The 23,754-nt window shown below is 37.6% G+C and overlaps 1 pseudogene; it reads right to left on the bottom strand.

Moving 5' to 3' along the window:
- Positions 1–2,537: 2,537 nt before the first annotated feature.
- LOC132141773 (microfibril-associated glycoprotein 4-like) lies at positions 2,538–6,351 on the bottom strand (annotated as a pseudogene).
- Positions 6,352–23,754: the final 17,403 nt, after the last annotated feature.

Below are 23,754 nucleotides of genomic sequence, written 5' to 3' on the forward strand. Positions count from 1 at the left end.
GGGAACCGTGTTTTGTTTTATAATACTCACCTTTGTAAACAGCCACGTCGCTGCTCTCCTTCACGTTCGATGATGACGTATCCCTTTCACGTGGCATCCTGGGATTGAAAAGTATCCATCGATGAACCCTTCAGAATCTTTGCTGAAGCAGTAGGACCTCCGGGGATTTCTCGCCTACTACCTTCTTTCTTCACATACTCTTTTTCCCTACACAGCAAATAAATCTGAGTGAAATTAACTCTGCTGGGAGTACATGTGAGACCACACTCAAGAGTGTGAAAGTGTTAAAATAGGAGTGTTAAATTAACACTGAAGCAGATTTAAAGTTAATGAGATAATTAAGTGATTAATTGAGTGATGATTGACCATTATTGACGAGACCTGATGTTAACATGCAGAATCAACAAAGACGAAAATCACTATTTTAAGGGTATCACCATTATAGTGGTCAGTGTTTGCTTTAGTTGGGTTCTTGACCCCTAAAGTGTTAAAGTCAGATTTCAATTGGCTGTTATAACAGAGTTTTAAAACTGATGGACAAGCAAAGACTATTGTTATTCTTGAATTACTGAGTTAAAGTTACATTGTTGATTATTGCAGCCCTATGGTTGTTCAACAAAGTATTTCCAGCATTTTAAATACAATCTGAGGAATTTCTTAAAAGTTGTTTGTTCAAAAATCTTTCAAAAGAGTCTTTCAGTTAGACACACAAACATCAAGAATCAACCTGTGAATCTCAACAATGGTGAAAATCCAAAAAGCATGTTGCAGTGCATTCTGGGTGCCACCTATCAAAATTCATCCATGGCTCCCATGATGCATTGCGGCATGAATAAATTATTAGCTGAATTGTTTCAGTAATTTCCTTTATTTTTACAATTCTATTTTTGTTTTTTATGTTTCTTTTAGTAGTTTTTTTCTAATGTTTAGAGTTGTTCTATTTTTCTGAATATGCTGTTTGTCAACATTGTTGAGATTCCTACACTAATTTTTGATGTATGTGTGTGCCTAAAGCAAGCTTTTCTTCTGATCAGAACAACTTTCAAGAAATTATTTTAAATAGTGGGTACTGTACAATAACAGGGTAGTTATAATCAATGAGGTCAATCAAATCTGTTTAGGCTTTAATTGAGTTTGGTGACTCAGGTCAAATGCCCATGTTTTGATTTTTTTTTCTTGTCTGTTTGTTACAATTCAGTTGTAACAGCCAAATCTGGCTTTAAAAATGTAAGGCTCAAGAACCCAACTTAAGCAAACACTGACCACTATAATGGTGACATCATTAAAAAGTGATTTTCGTATTTATTGATTCTGTATGTTAACATCAGGTCTCGTCAATAATGGTCAATCATCCCTCTATTAATCACTTAATTATCTCATTAACTTTAACTTAGCTTCAGTGTTAATTTAACACTCCTATTTTAACACTTTCACACTCTTGAGTGTGGTCTCAGGTGTACTCCCAGCAGAGTTAATTTCACTCAGATTTTTTTGCTGTGTGGGGATATCATCTATCAATTTGCTTGTCCATATACTCTGTCAATACTAGACCCTCTTTATCATGCGGCTCTCAGGTTCTCAGGTTCATTACAAAGGCTGGCTATCAGACACATCATTGCATCTTATACAATATGCTAAATTGTCTGTCACTTAAATCGCACAGAAGGCATCATTGGCACATTTTTATTTATAAAGCGATTTTAGGTATCTTGCGTCTTATATTTGTTTGAAATTTGTTTGTACCCAAATACATATCAATTAAGATCTTTGTACTACTTTTTAAGGTTCCAAGAATAAGGACAGAAGCAGGAAAGAGGGGTCTGTCTTACTATAATCCTTCATCCTGGAATGAACTCCGGTCTCGACTTAAGATTGGTGCGCTATTATCCTTAGCTGCTTTTAAAAAAAGAATATCTGATATGCGGACGGAAATGTGTAATTGTTTTAATTAATGGTGGGTGGATATTGACTTTAGACCCTATTTTGTTTATTTACATATTTTAAACCCATTGCTTCTTCACATGCAAATATTCTGTAAATTTTGTGTAAATCTGCTTTGTATTTTAGATTGTAATTTATTGTCTCGCAATTTATGATTGAACGTGTTATACAGGATTCTTTTGTAAAAGAGACTGTGTCTCAATGGGACTTTATTTAATTAAGGTAAAAATCATGTTATATATATATAAAACATGATTTTTACCTTCAAACAATGAATTTGTTTTGTGTTTTTGCACAAATTTATATAGGCGGAGAAGAGTTCATTTTGACTTATCTTGCATTAGAGTCATTCACTACAGATTCCCTGTTACAGTTATAAAGTCAGCACTGTGGGATATGAAGTCTTGGGAGTTCATGGGAGTAATGATTTAATTTAATTAATTTCACTCATTTACTGATTTGTCTCATTTATTTGACTTGTTTTGTATCTTCTTTATTTAACAATTTGTTTCACTTATAATGACTTAATGTTCATAAAATTATTGATTTTTCATGAGAACACCACAACTGACACAATGTACAAAAAGACATAATGCTTGCAATGCAGGAGAGTTTATTGGAAGTTCATTAACACACCAGTTACTCAAAAGACCAGAAGCAGAATCGAAAAATAAAACGTTAAACCTTCACATTTGTAATATAGTGAAAACAACATTGGATGTCAGCTCCTGAAAACACTGATGTTTCTATGACACACGTCTGATCTTCATGCTGATGAATTTCAAGCCAACAGCAAGATTGTTCTTCCAGCTGCACCAAACATTTTCAATGGCAAAAATGGTGGGATCTTCTCCCCATAAATACACACAATTGGGGTTTGCAGAGCGACACATATTGTACCAAAATGCCCCGAGATACAGTTTGGCACAGTTAATACTACTGGAGTCTTGGTCCTTGTCAAAGGTGGTGAACTTCTGTCCATTATGGTAGGACAAAGAGTCACCTGCAAAAAGGAAGAGCATCATTGAGGACAGTAACATCTTTTTAAGGGAGTCATACTCTCTAACCACTAGGCCCACGACTTTCCCATAAAGAACCCCATTTATAACTTCTCTGGGATGAATGGAAAGACTCTCTTCTGAGGAGGTTCAATGACCGCAAACACCAGTGTTGCATGAAGTATCCAATTATCATACTTTAAACAAAGTTGTTACCAGAAAAATACTGAAGTAAAAGTATTAGTAACTGTTACTATAAAAACTATATACTACACTATAACTATAAAGTAACTGATATTAACCCTTACCAAAATTAACCATGGTTTCATTATAGTAAAAGTGTACAATGTTTTTTTTTCTGGTTTTTTTTTTTTACATTCATTTTGGTTACAATTTTTATAACTAACGTTATACCATGGTTAATTATGGTTAGTGTAGAAAAACCCATTGTTCTTGCGCTATGGGTGATACATAGGGTCTAAGAGAGACTGTATTGTTAAAAACCTGTGTTAAAGTGAGATTGGGCTGATGCGGGAAACACAGTATGAGTTGCAGTCTGATGACATGTTTATCTAACAGGATATAATCGGCCCTGATCATTGTTGGTTTGGCCGATCTCCAAGATGTCTCTTAAAGATTTATTGATCTGGAAAGCATCTGCTGTGTACAAACATCTGACAGACATCTTTAAGATGTCAGTTTTGCATGCATTCTACATCATAAACTTTTGATATATGATAGGAAACATCCTATAGACATATTGCATTTGAGTAAAGACTCTAATACATCTTGCAGATGATAATGCAGACATCAAAAAGACGTCTCTGAGATGTATTATATTATCAGGGTCTATTTGATACATTGATACATTCTTATTTACATGAAGAACATGTTTCAATGAAATTACAAAAAAGATTTGAAAGACTGTGAGCAAGTAAACATCTGTTCAAGTGTGATTTTATCAATGCGTTTTCATGAGTATAAATGGAAGTGTCCTACCTGCTCCTCCATCTTTGAATCCTGAAACTTGTAGTTTGTATCCATCAGCTTCAGAACCCACAGAGAAGGACGAATACTGAGCAAACCTTTCCTTCCTTCAAAGTCCTCTAGATCAACTCTCAGCATGTACACAGCAAAAAATTCTGAGTGAAATTAATTCTGCTGGGAGTACATGTGAGACCACACTGAAGAGTGTGAAAGTGTTAAAATAGGAGTGTTAAATTAACACTGAAGCTGAGTTTAAGTTAATGAGATAATTAAGTGATTCATTGAGTGATGATTGACCATTATTGACGAGACCTAATGTTAACATGAAGAATCAACAAAGATGAAAATCACTATTTTAATGGTGTCACCATTATCGTGGTCAGTGTTTGCTTTAGTTGGGCTCTTGACCCCTAAAATGTTAACGCCAGGTTTTAATTGGCTTTAACTGGCTGTTATAACGGAGTTATAAAAACTGATGGACAAGCGAAGTCTATTGTTATCCCTGAATTACTGAGTTAAAGTTACATTGTTGATTATTGCAGCCCTATGATTCTTCAACAATTTATTTCCAGCATTTCAAATACAATCTGGGGAATTTCTTAAAAGTTGTTTGCTCAAAAATCTTTCAGTTAGACACACAAACATCAAGAATCAACCTGTGAATCTCAACAATGGTGAAAATCCAAAAAGCATGTTGCAGTGCATCCTGGGTGCCATCTATCAAAATTCATCCATGGCTCCCATGATGCATAGTGGCATGAATAAATTATTAGCTGAATTGTTTCAGTAATTTCCTTTATTCTTACTAATCTATTTTTGTTTTGTTTTTTATGTTACTTTTAGTAGTTTGTTTTCTAATGTTTAGAGTTGTTCTGTTTTTCTGTATATGCTGTTTGTCAACATTGTTGAGATTCCTACACTAACTTTTGATGTATGTGTGTGTCTAATACAAGTTTTTTTAAATTATCAGAACAACTTTCAAGGAATCCTTTTAATTAATGGGTACTGTCTAGGGATGGGACGGTATGAATATTTAATATCACGATTATAGTGACTAAAATTATCACGATTATCAATATTATCACGGTTTTGTTGAAACGAGATGAAAGTGTTCAAAAATAGTTGATGCTCACACTGAAAACATTTCAGCAAGTTTTATATTTAATAATCAACAAACAACTAATAAAACAAGCAACTCTATGCACTTAATTTAAAGAAAGATTAAATTCTGTGGCATTTCCTTCCTTACAATGAAAAGTGTAGAAGCATAGAAAAGCATAGAAAAGTCACTGACTTTCGCCATTCCTTCTCGAAAAAAAACAAAAAAAGCATTGTGCGCTGCGCTTGCGTCAGACTGTTGCTGGCTGGACATGATTTAATAGTGAGTTATTAAAACCGCGATAATCAAACACGGTTTTAATGATAATTCATTTTTAAACGATATTACTAACCTTCAGCACATTTTATCACGGTTATCAATAAAACCGGTTATCGTCCCATCCCTAGTACTGTCCAATCACAGGGTTGTTATAATAAATAAGGTCAATCAAATATGTTTAGGCTTTAATTGAGTTGGGTGATTAAGGTCAAAAGCCCATATTTAGATTTTTTTCTTGTCTGTTCATTACTATTTGTAACAGCCAAACCAAATCTGACTTTAAAAAAAATAAGCCTCAAGAACCCAACTAAAGCAAACACTGACCATTATAACGGTGACATAAAAATAGTGTTTTTCATCTTTGTTGATTCTTCATGTTAACATCAGGTGTCGTCAATAGTGGTCAATCATCACTCAATTAATCACTTAATTATCTCATTAACACTCCTATTTTAACACGTTCACACTCTTGAGTGTGGTCTCACATGAACTCCCAGCAGAGTTAATTTCACTCTGGATTTTTTGCTGTGTACTTGTTCTTACGTGTCAGCTGGTACATGTTCTCCAGCCCTGATCATACACACACACACATGAAGAACACGTTCAACCAAATACTGGACATGAACACACACACACACACACTGTGAGAGCTTAGCCAGTATTCTCCCTCCTCATTCCCAAATCCTCTCTTGTACTGATTCCATGGCTGATAGAAATTCACACTGCCATCCATTCTCCTCTGAAACACCTGTGATGGGTTTATATAGAATATATGATTCATAATGAATGTGCTGATGTGTGTTTGATGATCTAGAGTCCCATTCATACTGTCCATGCTCCGTTGTCTTCATCTTTCCCACCTGAGATCATCTCACAGTAAACCCAGACAGGAATGTCTCCTGCTGGATAGATGGAGTAAATCCCACTGACGGTTTGTCCTGAGTTATTTACTTTAGAGCAGTTGAATGGTTTGAATCCTATTACAACAGAAGCCGTGAAAACAGAGAGCAGAGCCACAACAAAAACCTTCATCTAGAGAGAAACAGGACTGATCATCATCCTCACTTATAATGATCAAATCACACTGACATTAGAAAGAAACATGATCTTTTCTTCGCTTGAAGAATCTTGAAGAAAGTAAAAACCGTTATCCTGAATGATTATCTGAAAGCTAAATGCTTTGGGAGGTAAATTATGGAGAGTAAAATAGTAACGATTGAGTTTCGATGTTGTTCAATGTATAACAAACACTGTTAAATATTAAATAGGCTCCTCTGTGTTACTTTACAAAAAAAAAAAAAACCTTTAAGTATATTGCAAAACCCTTGATTCTTAGCACTAATTAAGTATCTGTTTTTTATACAATGGCAATAAATGTTATCAGTAAGAGTGTTTGTAACATCTGTCATTGGAGTCATTCTTGCAATGCACAATGACGAAATACTAATGTTTTATAATTGATAGGACTTCCCTCACTCGGTTTGTTTTGTAACACACCTAGAAATCACGAGTTCACCCTTACATCTAATCTGAAAGCAAATAGTAGGCATATTTTGGCGTGCTGTCCTGGGGGAGGATCCGGGCCCAGAGCATAGCCCGAACCCAAAGAACTCCTCCATCCCTAATTTGAGATAAATAGATTAGAAGTGAGGAGTTGGGGTGCAGGAGGGATGCCGAAAAACTGTCGTAGGACAGGAGGTAGGAAGGCTGGATATTTATACACTTGTTGTGCTAGTTAAGATGGTTAGCTAAACGAGATGCACCTGTGCCAAATTGGATGATTATCTGATCGTGCTCCTACCAAACTTGGTTAATAAAACCCCATTAAAAATGTTATAAAAGTTTAGTATTAATGAGCTTTCAGCATTGGATCGACTGTACTTGTGTTCCTGGAGTAAGTGTGATTTTCCTATTTCATATATTTATTGGTTTGCACACAAAAACAGTGAAGCCACACAGCAAAATCCCCAGTGTTAATTTAACACTCTGAGTGTGGACTCATATAAACTCTGAAGCAGTGTTAAAAGTAACACTGAAGCAGAGTTGAAATTAATGAGATAATTAAGAAATTAATTGAGTTATGATTGACCATTATTGAAGACACCTGATGTTAACAAGCAGAATCACCAAACAAGAAAATCACAATTTGTGTGTAACCATTGTAGTGGTCAGTGTTTGCTTTAGTTGGGATCTTGGCTTGTGACTTTTTACTATTAAAATGTGTTTGGCAAGCCAAGAGCAAAAGTTATCGGGTGGTGATGATTATGTTCTAATGTAATCGTGGTTTGACCTGAATTACTGAACTCATTTAAACTCTTTTCTCTAAGTAAAACTTCCATTATTGATCGGAACAGCTTTGATTCCACAATGAAAGAGTCGGTGTTCTCTATACTGGCTGTTTTGTAGGCATCTCTTGCAAGTGATTCTGATCTTTTTTTTTATTATTAAATTTTTTGATTTTAGGCACACAAAGTTAACAAGAATCAGCATATGAATCTCAACAACGGTGACAAACAGCATTTTCAGATAAACCGGTCTACTCTGAACATCACAAAACTAGATACTAAACATTCACATAAAAGCAGCAAAAATAAAATATAGTTAGAATAAAAAGTTAAAAAGAAAGTTCAGCTCATAATTTATTCATGCCGCAATGCATGATGGGAGCCATGGATGAGTTTTTATTGGCTACAACATGCTTTTTTGAAGGTCACCATTGTTGTGATGCTCACGCTGATTTTTTATGTCTATGTGTCTAAACTAATGAATTTTTTTTTCTTCTAGAACTAACTTTTAAAAGCATGTCATAATATGCCAAAAATGCTGGATTGCTTACTTTTTTTCACTTTATTTATGTATACAATAAAGAAACCTGAACTCAGACACTCTGTGACAATTAGCTCAAACCACAATCAATAGCACACATGATTGCCTTTGCTCCTGGTCTGTATGTTATAATTCAGTTACCACAGCCCACAAAGTCTAAAGTAAATAACTGAAGGGTCAAGATCCCAACTAAAGCAAACACTGACCACTATAATGGTGACACCCAAAATTGTGATTTTCTCGTTTGGTGATTCTGCTTGTTAACATCAGGTCTCTTCAATAATGGTCAATCATAACTCAATTAACTTCTTAATTATCTCATCTTCAACTATGCTTCAGTGTTACTTTTAACACTGCTTCAAAGTTAATATGAGTCCTCACTCAGTGTTAAATTAACACTGGGGATTTTGCTGTGCACTTGGATAACAATAACAAACATATTTGTATACAACTTAAAAATAAAAATCATTAAACAAATGAAATAATAAATGAAATAAAATAAACTGAAATTTAAAAAAAGGGGAAAGGTTGCGTTTTGGAGTTAGGTCTAGTTAGCCTGGAAAAATTGCATAAATGGTTGCAACTTATTGTAAAAATTTGGCTAGTTTACCTTGTTTAGGGTATCTTATTCTTTCCAGTTTTAGAAAGGACATGACATCAGTGATCCAAAGTGTATTGGACGGGGCATTTGTTGCTTTCCGATTAAAAAGGAGATAGCGTCTCACCATCAAGGTAGTGAAAGCCAAGGCCTCTAACTGCAAAATGGTGATATTCTTGAGGAGTACCAAAAATGGCTACATGCGGAGAAACATCAATGGTCTTGAGGAGCACTTTAGACATGATGTCAGAATAAGTTTGCCAGATATTTCTTAGTTGGGTAAAAGAAAAACATATGTGCAAGATTACAGGGCGAACCAGAGCATCTGTCACAGACATTAATTGTACAGTCTTGGCCAAAAGTTTTGAGAATTACATAAATATTTGTTTTCAAAAAGTTTGCTGCTAAACTGCTATTAGATCTTTGTTTCAGTTGTTTCTGTGATGTACTGAACTATAATTACAAGCACTTCATAAGTTTCAAAGGCTTTTATCGATAATTACATGACATTTATGCAAAGAGTCAGTATTTGCAGTGTTGGCCCTTCTTTTTCAGGACCTCTGCAATTCGACTGGGCATGCTCTTAATCAACTTCTGGGCCAAATCCTGACTGATAGCAACCCATTCTTTCATAATCACTTCTTGGAGTTTGTCAGAATTAGTGGGTTTTTGTTTGTCCACTGCCTCTTGAGGATTGACCACAAGTTCTCAATGGGATTAAGATCTGGGGAGTTTCAAGGTCATGGACCCAAAATTCATCGTGCTGGAAAATGCATTGCTCTTCACCAAACTGTTGTTGGATTGTTGGGAGAAGTTGCTGTTGGAGGGTGTTTTGGTACCATTCTTTATTCATGGCTGTGTTTTTGGGCAGAATTGTGAGCGAGCCCACTCCCTTGGATGAGAAGCAACCCCACACATGAATGGTGTCAGGATGCTTTACTGTTGGCATGACAAAGGACTGATGGTAGCGCTCACCTTTTCTTCTCCGGACAAGCCTTTTTCCAGATGCCTCAAACAATCGGAAAGGGGCTTCATCGGAGAATATGACTTTGCCCCAGTCCTCAGCAGTCCATTCACTATACTTTCTGCAGAAGATCAATCTGTCCCTGATGTTTTTTATTTGGAGAGAAGTGGCTTCTTTGCTGCCCTTCTTGACACCAGGCCATCTTCCAAAAGTCTTGTCCTCACTGTGCGTGCAGATGCGCTCACACCTGCCTGCTGCCATTCCTGAGCAAGCTCTGCGCTGGTGGCACTCCGATCCCGCAGCTGAATCCTCTTTAGGAGACCATCCTGGCGCTTGCTGGACTTTCTTGGACGCCCTGAAGCCTTCTTTACAAGAATTGAACCTCTTTTCTTGAAGTTCTTGATGATCCTATAAATTGTTGATTTAGGTGCAATCTTAGTAGCCACAATATCCTTGCCTGTGAAGCAATTTTTACGCAACGCAATGATGGCTGCACGAGTTTCTTTGCAGGTCACCATGGTTAACAATGGAAGAACAATGATTTCAAGCATCACCCTCCTGTTAACATGTCAAGTCTGCCATTCTAACCCAATCAGCCTGACATAATGATCTCCAGCCTTGTGCTAGTCAACATTCTCACCTGAGTTAACAAGACGATTACTGAAATGATCTCAGCAGGTCCTTTAATGACAGCAATGAAATGCAGTGGAAAGGTTTTTTTGGGATTAAGTTAATTTTCATGGCAAAGAAGGACTATGCAATTCATCTGATCCCTCTTCATAACATTCTGGAGTATATGCAAATTGCTATTATAAAAACTTAAGCAGCAACTTTTCCAATTTCCAATATTTATGTAATTCTCAAAACTTTTGGCCATGACTGTATTATGGAAAATTTGTGATAGTCAGGTTTTAGAATAGTGACATCTGAACACTACATTAAATTGTATTAAGGTCAAGCGGGCACAGATTGAGGCTTTGTGAATTCCATTTTAAACAGAGTCCCACCAGTTAACTTTAAAGGATAGACCCAACTCTTTCTCCCATGTCTCCCTCCCCAGTAGGACATAGACTTTTGAAATTAAGATCTTTGTGAAAAATTCAATAGTAAAAGACTGTCCCATGTTGGCTCATGAGAAATTTGTGGAAAATTAGGAAATAAAAATTTTACACAGTTCCTGATTTGAAAATAACTAAAAAGATGTGAAGGTGGGAGGCCAAACTCGCTATTTAGATCTGTGAAAGAACAAAACACCCCCTCTTTATAAAAATCCCTAAAATATTTCAGACCCTTATCAAGCCATAAAGTGGAAATAGAATCAGTAAATGCAGGATTGAACGCATTATTCCCTAAACAGTGGAATTAATATTGTGGGAGTAAGAAATTTAAAATGCTTCCTAAATTTTAACCATATCTTTAATGTGAAAATGACCATTGGGTTGCTAGTAAAGCCAGAGAGGTTGACTGAAGCAACGCCAGCCAGTATTCCCAGTAAAGAGGACAAGGGACAAGATTGTATTTCCAACTGACACCAAGGTATGTTGACCTTTTTTATCCAAAATATAGTTTTAGTTATATTCATAGCCCAATAATAAACTTTGAAATTTGGTAGAGAGAGGCCACCATCAAATTTGCAATTCTGTAATACTATTAGTCTAACTCAAGGTGTCTTACCATTCCATAGAAAATGAGATATAACTGAATCAATGCTTTTGAAAAAACTTTTAGATAAAAATATAGGTAGGCACTGGAACAGAAACAATAATTTTGGGAGGACATTCATTTCAAATCACCATAATTCTACCAAGCAGGGAAAGGAGGAGGGAACCCCATCTTTGGAAATCAGCCTTAATCTCAGTTAATAGGGGAGAAAAGTTTACAGCATAAAGAGATGTGTAGGACCTGGCCACATGAACCCTGGGATCCTCGCTAATAGAAGCCTTTCTCAAAGTGAAAGGAAGAGAGCCATTTTACAGAGATACTACATAAACCGCATGTAACAGCGGAATGAGTTGACTATGGAATGCCTTGAAAAATTCTGCCGGGAACCTGTCTGGCCCAGGTGCCTTATTATTTTGCATATTTTGTAGAGCCAATGTAAGTTCTTGCATAGTCAGTTGAGAGTTCAGCTAAACAATTGCATCTGTGCTCATATCTGGAAAGTTTACTAATGTTTACTAATAAGAAGGACAACCCCTCTGGCCTTAGAATAGAAGCTGAAATGGAATACCTCCGCAACCCAGGGACATCTCAACCGTGCCTGGTCATTATTTCGCATGTGAGTCTCCTGCAGAAAAGCAATATCAGGCTTTAAATGCTTTAAATGAGAAAACACCTTTGAGCATTTGACAACACTCCCAAACCCTTGATATTCCAACTAACAAATCTTGTATTTAAAGCTTAAAACAAAGAATGCATCAGTGAATCAGTGAAGACCATCAAAGTGTGGCCAACTGGAGCAGACTCTTTACTTCAGGACAGGTTACAACACACTTACTTGAGTATGTTTGCTTCTCAGGCTGCCTGTGGCTCTCACACGGACATTGACATCTATACCTCCTCTGTACTGGATTACATCAACGCCACCATTGACAGTGTCACAACAGTAAAACAGATAACAACATACCCTAATCAGAAGCCATAGATGAACAAGGAGGTGCGACATCTGCTAGAAAGCCCGCAACACTGCCTTCAGGTCAGATGACGCTCAGGCCTACAGTAAAACCAGGGCTAACCTATAAAAATGGACATCAAAAAGGCCAAGTACTGCTACAAGCTGAAGGTAGAGGAACACTTTTCCAACTCTGACCCCCGACGCATGTGGTAGGGCATCCAGATCATCAGTGACTATAAGTCAAGCAACTCCACTCCAATGGTCATGGACGTCTCCTTCCTTAACGAGCTAAATTACTTTTATGCTCGCTTCAACAGTGACAGCAAGGAGACGGCCACCAAAATCACATCCTTTGCAGAGCACCTACCCCTCAAACTAACCTCCACAGATGTTCACACTGCATTGAGCCGGATTAACGCACGCAAGGCTGCTGGCCCGGATGGCATTCCTGGATGTGTGCTTAGGGCATGTGCAGAGCAGCTTGCAGGGGTCTTCACAGAAATCTTCAACCTGTCCCTCAGATCCCTTGTGCCAGTGCCAAAACACTCCTCCCTGACGTGCCTGAATGTCTATCGCCCCGTAGCACTCACACCCATCATTATGAAGTGCTTCGAGCGACTGGTACTAGCACACCTCAAAGACTGCATCCCACCCACTCTAGACCCATACAAATTTGCCTACCACAGAAATAGGAGCACAGAGGATGCAGTATACACATTGCTGCACTCTGCACTCACAAATTTAGACAATACATATGTTAGGATGTTGTTTGTTGACTCCAGTTCAGCATTTAACACCATCATTCCTTCCAAGCTGACCACAAAACTTGGAGATCTGGACATCAACACCTCCTTCTGCAACTGGATTATGGACTTTCTGACCAACAGACCTCACCATGTTCGGTCAGGCAACACCCACTCCACCACCATCACACTCAACACAGGCATAACACAGGGCTGTGTGCTGAGCCCATTCCTTTACTCCCTCTACACCCACGACTGCAAGCCTGTGCATGGATCCAACTCCATCATTAAGTTTAGAGACGACACCACGGAGATTGGCCTCATAAGTGACGACGATGAGACTGCCTACAGGTAAGAGGTACAGAGGTACCAGTAAAACAAAGGAGATCATTGTGGACTTCAGAAAGAAAAAGGAAGTACCTATGACCCCATCCACATTAACAGGATGGTTGTTGAACCATTTAGATAGGTAAGTAATGATAATTTGTAACTGATACGGAACTTAATAGGTAACATGGGAAATATGATTTTCAAAAGACAAGTTGCTGTCTAATATTACACCCAGATTTTTGACTGTAGAGAAAGTAACAGTACATCCGTCTAGATGTAAATTGTAATCTACAAGATTCTGTGTAGTGTTTTTTAGTCCAATAATTAATATCTCTGTCTTATCCGAATTTAATTGGAGAAAAGTATTGGTCATACAGTGTTTTACATTTTTAACACATTCTGTTAGCTTAGATAATTTAGAAGTTTCATCTGGTCTCTTTGAGATATATAGCTGAGCATATGATTATTCATACAGATCATTTTTGGTAGGTGCTCAATTGAGGAAGGTGCTCAATTGAGCAGACCCAACTTTTTCTAACATTTTTGACATAAATGGAAGAGTTGAAATAGGCCTATAATTTGCCAGTTCACTAGGATCTAGTTTTGGTTTCTTAATAAGAAGCTTAATAACCGCCAGCTTGAATGGTTTTGGGATGTGACCTAAAGATAACGACGAGTTTATGATATTGAGAAGCAGTTCTTCAGCTTCAGCTCTTGCGTTCAAGACTACGAGTTACTTTCTTGAGAGAGTGAGTATTACTGTTATACCATGGCACAGTACGTTTTTCTCTAACCTTTTTCAATTTGATGGGGGAAACAGCTTCTAATCTATTAGAGAAAATAGTGCCCATGTTGTCAGTCATTTCGTCTAATTCATGTGTATTTTTGGGTACAAATAGCAGTTTAAATAGATCAGGCAGGTTATTTGCGAATCTGTCTTTGGTGGCTGGAATAATAGTTCTGCCCAGACGGTAACGCTGAGACATATAGTTAATATCAGTGATACGCAGCATGCACGATACAAGGAAATGGTCTGTAACATCATCACATTGAGGCACGATATCTATATCAGTAAGATCGATTCCATGCGATATAATTAAATCTAGTGTATGATTAAAACGATGAGTGGGCCCGGTGACATTTTGCTTGACTCCAAAAGAGTTAATTAGGTCAGTAAACGCAAGTCCTAATGCATCATTTTTATTATCAACATGAATACACAGCAAAATCCCCAGTGTTAACTTAACACTCTGAGTGTGGACTCATATAAACACTGAAGCAGTGTAAAAAGTAACACTGAAGCAGAGTTGAAGTTAATGAGATTATTATTGTAATATTCCATTATTGATTGTAACAGCTTTGATTCCACAATGAAAGCATCTGCATTTTCTATACATTTTGTAGCCATCTCTTGCAAGTGATTCTGATTTTATTTTTTTTAAATTAAAAAGTCTAAATTTTAGGCACACACAGATAACAAGAATCAGCGTATGAATCTCAACAACGGTGACAACCAGCATATTCAGATAAACATATATACTCTGAACATCACAAAACTAGATACTAAAAATTCACATAAAAACAGCAAAAATAAAATATAGTTAGAATAAAAAGTTAAAAAGACAGTTCAGCTCATAATTTATTCATGCCGCAATGCATGATGGGAGCCATGGATGTGTTTTAATTGGCTACAACATGCTTTTTTGATGGTCACCGTTGTTGTGATGCTCACGCTGATTCTTGATGTCTGTGTGTCTAAACTAAAGAATTTTTTCTTTATGTAGAACTAACTTTTAAAAACATGTCATATTATGACCACTATAATGGTGACACACAAATTGTGATTTTCTTGTTTGGTGAGTCTGCGTGTTAACATCAGGTTTCTTCAATAATGGTCAATCATACCTCAATTAACTTCTAAATTATCAACTCTGCTTCAGTGTTTATATGAGTCCACACTCAGAGTGTTAAATTAACACTGGGGATTTTCAGTTTCTATGTTCCCTTCCAAAAATTAACCATTATTTTACCACAAAAAAAAGTTATTGTAGCAATAGTAACTACAAATTTACCATGCCTTTGACACTTCAAATTGCTTCAAATAATATTTTACGAAGTATCAAATGAACAACAACATTTTAAAATGCAATAAAATGCATTATATAAAACAATGAGGCAATAATGATTGGTTAATTAATGATAATTGAATACTTCATAATGTTATAAAAAAATAAACAATTTATGTACATTACATAGGCTATTATTACAAATGCTTGCAAAGGGCGCTTAAAAGGCCTGCTAATTGTGATAGAAATCCTAGCCTCTATAATCAACAAAAACATCTGGACACCACAACCCTTACAAAAACTAATCCTTGTTTTTATTGAAGTAACATTTTATTGTGTGTCCTTTTTGAATGCTTGAGACTATAAAATCAGACAACTGTATTAGCAAAATCATAGCCATAGGCGACTGTCTAGCTAATTGTAATTTGTAAATAATACAATTTAGTTACAATTTAGTTATTTACTTTATTTATAAATATATTTTATTAAAGGTCTATTTTGACCCCTATAGTGTGTGTTGTTGTTTTTTTTTACTTCCATGATATTTTGGGGAGTGGGCACAACAATACCATTCTGCATAGGGCACACATTTGACCAGCAGCGGCACTGCATGCATTAACATCCCCAGTGTCCCTCTCACGGGACACTGCACTTATTCATAAAATATTTTTTTTTGCCATTTGCTTTAAAGCCCTTGTTATTTAAATGGTTTATTTGTGTGCGGTTCTGACATGCATTGGTGGTGTTAGCACAGTGGATAAGACACATGTCTATGGTGTGAGAGACCTGGGTTCGAATCCACTGTGAGACACCAATGTGTCCCTGAGTAAGACACTTAACCCCTAGTTGCTCCAGAGGCGTGTGACCTCTGACATATATAGCAATTGTAAGTCGCTTTGGATAAAAGCGTCAGTTAAATGTAAATGCATTTTTATTTTCTGAGCACACTCAAAACACCCTTAAGAAAGGAAAATATATTTACCAATATATTTCTTAAAATATATTGTGATATATTGTGATATATTATTTTCCCTTTTTATTTTCTAATATTTTATATATTTGAATACATTTAATAATATATTGATGATACATATATAATATATTGCAAAATATAGAAATGATTGCCGCTTTCAATATATTGCAATATATTGGAAAAAATAAATATTTAATCCCATATATAAGAATATATGCCTAATATATTACATGATATTTTCCAATATACTGCAATATATTTTTGTTTCATAAGGGCACACAAGGTTTATGTATAGGCTCAGCTGGATATGTCTAAAATGAAAGAAACAGATGCATGTATATATAGATGCATGCAGATCTTAGGGACAGTACTGATAATGCTGTAGACTGTAATTAAAGGCATAGTTCACCCTAAAATGTAATTACTGTCATTGTTTATTCACTCACATGTTGTCCCAAACCTACAGTATATTATTTTTTAATTGTGCTGCCCACAAAAGAAGATATTTTGATGAATCTGGATAACCAAACAGTTGCTGGTCCACATTAACTTCGATAGTATTGGGAAAAAATACTCTGGCAGTCACTGTGAACCAGCAACTGTTTGGTTTTCCACCTTCTTCAGAATAATGTTTATGTTTAGCAGAAGAAAACTCATTCAAGTTTAAAACCACTTTTGAGTACATGAAGTAAGTTAGTGAAACACTAACCTATTTAAATTTTGGGGTGAATTATTCCTTTAATGTTAATAAAACACCAAGGTCCCACTTTATATTAAGTGCCGCTAATACTTGTATACTTACATAGTAACTAGATGTGTACATAGTATCTCAACCCCCAGGACCTAATTTCCACCCCCAAACCTACCCATCTCCACCCCCTGGATTTCATTTCCATCCCCAAAACTTCACATCTCCACTCCCTGGATCCCATCCCCAAACCTCCCCATCTCCACTCCCTGGATCCCATTCCCAACCCAAATTCTACCCTTCTGCACCCCCTGGATCCCATTCTCACCCCCAAATCTACTCATCTCCACCTCCTGGATACAATTCCGAAACACAAACCTACCCTTCTCCACGCCCTGGATCCCATTCCCACCCCCAAACCTACTCATCTTCACCCCCTGGATACCATTCCAACCCCAAAACCTACCCATCTCCACCCCCTGGATTTCATTTCCATCCCCAAACCTCCAGAGTGTGATTGTGCCTTCAAAACATAATTTCGCCCCCGCCCCTCCAGATTGTGATTGTGCCTTCAAAACACCATTTCGCCCCCGCCCCTCCAGAGTGTGATTGTGCCCTCAAAACACCATTTCGCCCCCGCCCCTCCAGATTGTGCACCCCACTGCTTGACACTGTTATTTACTTGGCAGTCTATGGGACAGACACAGGCCTCCGGGTTTTTATCAAAAATATCTTAAATAGTGTTTCAAAGACAAACAAAGCTTTTACGGGTTTGGAACGACGTGGGGGTATGTGATTAATTACCAAATTTTCATTTTGGGGTGGAGTATACCTTTAAAGTATAGTATCCCTTTAAAGTATAGATATTTATTCTCTATATAGATTATCCCATTCTCACCCCCAAATCTACTCATCTCCACCTCCTGGATACAAATCCGAAACACAAACCTACCCTTCTCCACCCCCTGGATCCCATTCTCACCCCCAAACCTACTCATCTTCACCCCCTGGATACCATTCCAACCCCAAAACCTACCCATCTCCATCCCCTGGATTTCATTTCCATCCCCAAACCTACCCATCTCCACTCCCTGGATCCCATCACCAAAACCTCCCCATCTCCTCCCCCTGGATCCCATTCCCAACCCAAATCCTACCCTTCTGCACCCCCTGGTTCCCATTCTCACCCCCAAATCTACTCATCTCCACCCCCTGGATCCCATTCCCACCCCAAACCTACTCATCTTCACCCCCTGGACACCATTCCAAACCCCAAACCTACCCATCTCCACCCCATAGATCCCATTCCCACACCCAAACCTACCCATCTCCACCCCCTGGATCCCATTCCCACCCCCAAACCTACTCATCTCCACCCCCTGGATACCATTCCCACCCCCAAACCTACCCATCTCCACCCCCTGGATCCCATTCCCACCCCCAAACCTACTCATCTCCACCCCCTGGATCCCATTCCCACCCCCAAACCTACTCATCTCCACCCCCTGGATCCCATTCCCACCCCCAAACCTACTCATCTCCACCCCCTTGATCCCATTCCCACCCCCAAACCTGGGAATGCCCTCAAAACACCATTTCGCTCCTGCCCCTCCAGAGTGTGATTGTGCCCTCAAAACACCATTTCGCCCCGCCCCTCCAGAGTGTGATTGTGCCCTCAAAACACCATTTCGCCCCCGCCCATCCAGAGTGTGATTGTGCCCTCAAAACACCATTTCGCCCCCGCCCCTCCAGAGTGTGATTGTGCCCTCAAAACACCATTTCGCCCCCGCCCCTCCAGAGTGTGATTGTGCCTTCAAAACATCATTTCGCCCCCGCCCCTCCAGATTGTGACTGTGCCCTCAAAACACCATTTCGCCCCCGCCCCTCCAGAGTGTGATTGTGCCCTCAAAACACCATTTCACCCCCGCCCCTCCAGATTGTGCACCCCACTGCTTGACACTGTTATTTACTTGGCAGTCTATGGGACAGACACAGGCCTCCGGGTTTTTATCAAAAATATCTTAAATAGTGTTTCAAAGACAAACAAAGCTTTTACGGGTTTGGAACGACGTGGGGGTATGTGATTAATTACCAAATTTTCCTTTTGGGGTGGAGTATACCTTTAAAGTATAGTATCCCTTTAAAGTATAGATATTTATTCTCTATATAGATTATTTATTCCCTTTAAATATATATAGTATAGATATTTAAGGTAGAATATATTTGTTTATATATTTTTAATTGAGTACAATTTAATTATCCTATTAGTTAAAATAAATAAAGGCTTGATGAGCATGAGACATTTTAAATGATTAAAAATGGTAATATAATAGTGGGCCCTATCATACACCTGGCACACATTGTTTTTGATAGTTTCAGCACGACGCAGTTCTCATTTTCCCGTCCTGCACCATGTTGTTTAAATAGCAAATGCTTTTGCGCCCATTTGTGCACTCATTGACATGCTGGTCTAAAAAATTAGTTAGTGCATTGTTGGTGTGATGCTATTTTGAGGAACTGAAAATAGACTCCACCACAGTCCAACTCAAACCTGGTCTAAAGTCTGGCGCAATATTTTTTCTTTGTTATTTAAAGAGTGTGATTATTACACACACAGGGATACGCAGCAACACACAAACATTTAAAAAAATCAAAAATGACATGCGGCCATGTAAATAGCAAATCCGTCATACAAGCGCAGTTTGCTTTTAAAGAGGATGGGAGATGAGACTCTTGGTGCATTCCAAACAGGATATAACGCCTTCTGGAGTGAAAACAATCATGGCGGCCATATTGAAGGGTCGTTACCGAAGTGTTCAAAATTGGCCACTTTAATGGGCCCTTCTGAAAGAAGGATTTCCAATTGTACAACTGATGGACACTCTGGGCTTCCATCATCCTTTGCACAGATTCTTTGCATGATGACGGCCCTCCATGTGGGCACGTGATGATGATGCAGAAGGGCACTTCAAGAAACAGTTATTTAGTCACCCTATTTTGACACCCTTCAACCCTTTGAAACTCTCACTCCAAAGAGTAAACCCTTTGAAGGGATTAGGGGATAGGGATGAGTCCTTCTGAATGGAATGCAGGGTCTGATTGGATTATTGCATGTTACGCCCAAAAAACACCTATTACTCATTAAGAGAATATGGACAACCCGCTAGGACCATGCGCCAGGCGTGCCAACCGTTTTACCGTCTTTAAACTAGCAAAAGTGGATTCGGACAATCCCTGAGTGCACCTGTGCCGTGCACTTTACACTTTGCATTTAGATCGTTAAAATAGGGCCCAAAGTCTTTTCAATCAAGCCTACATTTCACATAATAGGTCTGTAGGTTGCACTCACTGAAAAAAACAATAAGTAAATTTACTTAATTTTTATTTGGCAAGTTTTTGCACAAGCATTTTTCAAGTAAATTTAACACATTTGGAAATTAAGTAAATCTACTTAACTAAGTTAAGTAAAAATAAAAAAACGAATAAGTACATTTTATTGAGTAAATTTTAATTAAATAATATTAAATTAATGCATTTGGCAGACACTTTTATCCAAAGCGTCTTACAGTGCATTCAGGCTAACAATTTTCACCTATCATGTGTTCCCAGGAAATCAAGTCCCCAACGTTGCGTTTGTTAATGCAATGTTCTACCACTGAGCTACAGGAACACTTCAAGATCTTGTGAAAAATAAGTGAAAATTTCACTTACTTACTTTTTTATTTTGGAAAAGTAATTTGGAAAAGTTTTTACACTAATAAAAAACCCGAAACAGAGATTCTAGAAATTTCTAAATGTAAAATAAGTAAAAAAAGTTTTATCAAATGAGGGTATATAAGTCTCTCACTTCTGTCACTTTAAACCAGTTTACAGCAAAGAAAAATATTCTGCAATTAAGAAAACAGACAAAAGAATTGGGCTTCATTAACTATGATAGTTTCACGAAACAGTGAACAGTGCAGTGTACAATAGGTAAATATATGAGTGAATCCAATACTGATTTAAAATTTTCAGCAATGTAATTTGATTTATAAAATGAGACAAATCGCAAATCGCTCCACAAATGTAAGCTTGTCTGTCCATGTAATTTTCAACTGATTTATGAATAAGGATGGAAAATGGCCACTCCACGTCTCATGACATACGGGCAATGATGAATTATGTAATATTCTAAAATAATTAAATCAACACACTAGCTTTGATTATTATATTTGATTAACACACGCAACCATATTAACAGATAGGCTATGTAAAAATAAACATATATCTTCTGACATTTTAATGATTTTGAACACATTGTCATGTTAATTCTAATTCAAAAGCATTTTGTTTTATTGACCACAGTATCACTGCTATTTGTCTGAGAGGGGCACTTTAAAATAATTTTTAAAAAGGTCAGGTGCTTGAGCCCCCAAGCCCCTCCTTCTGCATGTGCCTTGAGATGGTGTGATGTAGGTATGACATGGCCATAAGGTGCTAGAAAAGTTTACTTTCAATGCATTAAATGTCCTCACTGTGCCACATGACTGAATCTTTACTGTAGATAGAGTTATATGTGCAGACTATACCTCTGTATACAGTATCACATGGCATAATATCATGTAAAATGAAAAATATCTGCCAGATCAGGCTCCTCCTCTGTGTTACTGTACAGATTAAAAAAATAAAAATTATATAGCAAAACTCTTGATTCTTGGCACAAATAAAGTACCTGTTTTTATACAATGGCCTAAATATTATCAGTAAGAGTGTTTGCAACATCTGTCGTTTGAGTCATCCTTGCAATGCACAATGTTGAAATACTAATGTTTTTTAATCGTTAAGACTTGACTCGGTTTGGCATTGTTTTGTAACACACACACACACAGACAGACACACACTCACAGACAGACATATGTCTAAAATGAAAGAAACAGATGCATGTATATATAGATGCATGCAGATCTTAGGGACAGTACTGATCATGCTGTAGACTGTAATTAAAGGGATAGTTCACCCTAAAATGTAATTTCTGTCATGGTTTATTCACTCACATGTTGTCCCAAACCTACAGTATATTATTTTTTAATTGTGCTGCACACAAAAGAAGATATTTGATGAATCTGGATAACCAAACAGTTGCTGGTCCACATTAACTTTGATAGTAGGGGGGGAAAATACCCTGGAAGTCACTGTGAACCAGCAACTGCTTGGTTTTCCACCTTCTTCAGAATAATGTTTATGTTTAGCAGAAGAAAAAAACTCATTCAAGTTTAAAACCACCTTTGAGTGAGTACATGAAGTTACTTAACCTATTTAAATTTTTGGGTGAATTATTACTTTAATGTTAATAAAACACCAAGGTCCCACTTTATATTAAAGGGTTAATTCACCCAGATAGCAAAATTATGTTATTAATAACTTACCTTCATGTTGTTCCAAACCCGTAAGACCTCCGTTTATCTTCAGAACACAGTTTAAGATATTTTAGATTTAGTCCGAGAGCTCTCAGTCCCTCCATTGAAGCTGTGTGTACGGTCTACTGTCCATGTCCAGAAAGGTAAGAAAAACATCATCAAAGTAGTCCATGTGACATCAGAGGGTCAGTTAGAATTTTTTGAAGCATCGGAAATACATTTTGGTCCAAAAATAGCAAAAACGACGACTTTATTCAGCATTGTCTTCTCTTCCGTGTCTGTTGTGTGAGAGTTCAAAAGCAGTCTGGATATCCGGTTCGCGAACAAATCATTCAGTTCACCAAATCAAACTGAATCATTTTAAACGGTTCGCATCTCTAATACGCATTAATCCACAAATGATTTAAGCTGTTAACTTGTTTAATGTGTCTGACACTCCCTCTGAGTTCAAACAAACCAATATCCCGGAGTAATTCATTTACTCAAACAGTACACTGACTGAACTGCTGTGAAGAGAGACCTGAAGATGAACACCGAGCCGAGCCAGATAACGAACAATAGACTGACTCGTTCACGAGTCAAGAACCGGTTGCATCGGTTTTCGGATCACCAGAAGTTCTTTCGGACAGTTCGATTCAATAAACCGGTTGAAGAAAACGGTTCACCGGTTCTTTTGCGCTCGACGTAAAGGCGTCATTTGCGATGGATTGCCCTTGATTCAAGCCTTCGGTTTACCCGCGCTCATAACACTAGCACAGAATCAGTTCAGAATCAATCACCAAAAGAATCAGTTCGGTTCAGATGCTCTGTGTGTCGGTCTGCTTCACGCTGAATCACACATGCGCAGTATCATCAGCTCCTCGATTCTTCTTATCTGGCTTGGCTCGGTGTTCATCTTCAGTTCTCTCTTCACAGCAGTTCAGTCCAATGCTATCTCACGACCAATTCGTACGTATTTTACGAGGTGGCTTATTCGTACAAATTTGTACGACCTCACTCATACGATTTTATACGATTTGTCTAAACCCCAGTGACGGTTAGGTTTAGGGGCGGGGTTAGGTGTAGGTCATTCGTACAAATTCATACGAATTGTACAACTCGTAAAATAAGTACAATTTGGCAAAAATTGTATGATTTTGTATGAGTGTGGTCGTACGAATTTGTACGAATAAACCACCTCGTAAAAAATGTACAAATTGCCGTGAGATCGGGTTGGTTCAGTCAGTGTACTGTTTGAGTGCATGCATTACTC

This window comes from Carassius carassius, chromosome 6, assembly GCF_963082965.1.
Source record: "Carassius carassius chromosome 6, fCarCar2.1, whole genome shotgun sequence".
In the NCBI taxonomy this organism is placed as follows: domain Eukaryota; kingdom Metazoa; phylum Chordata; class Actinopteri; order Cypriniformes; family Cyprinidae; genus Carassius; species Carassius carassius.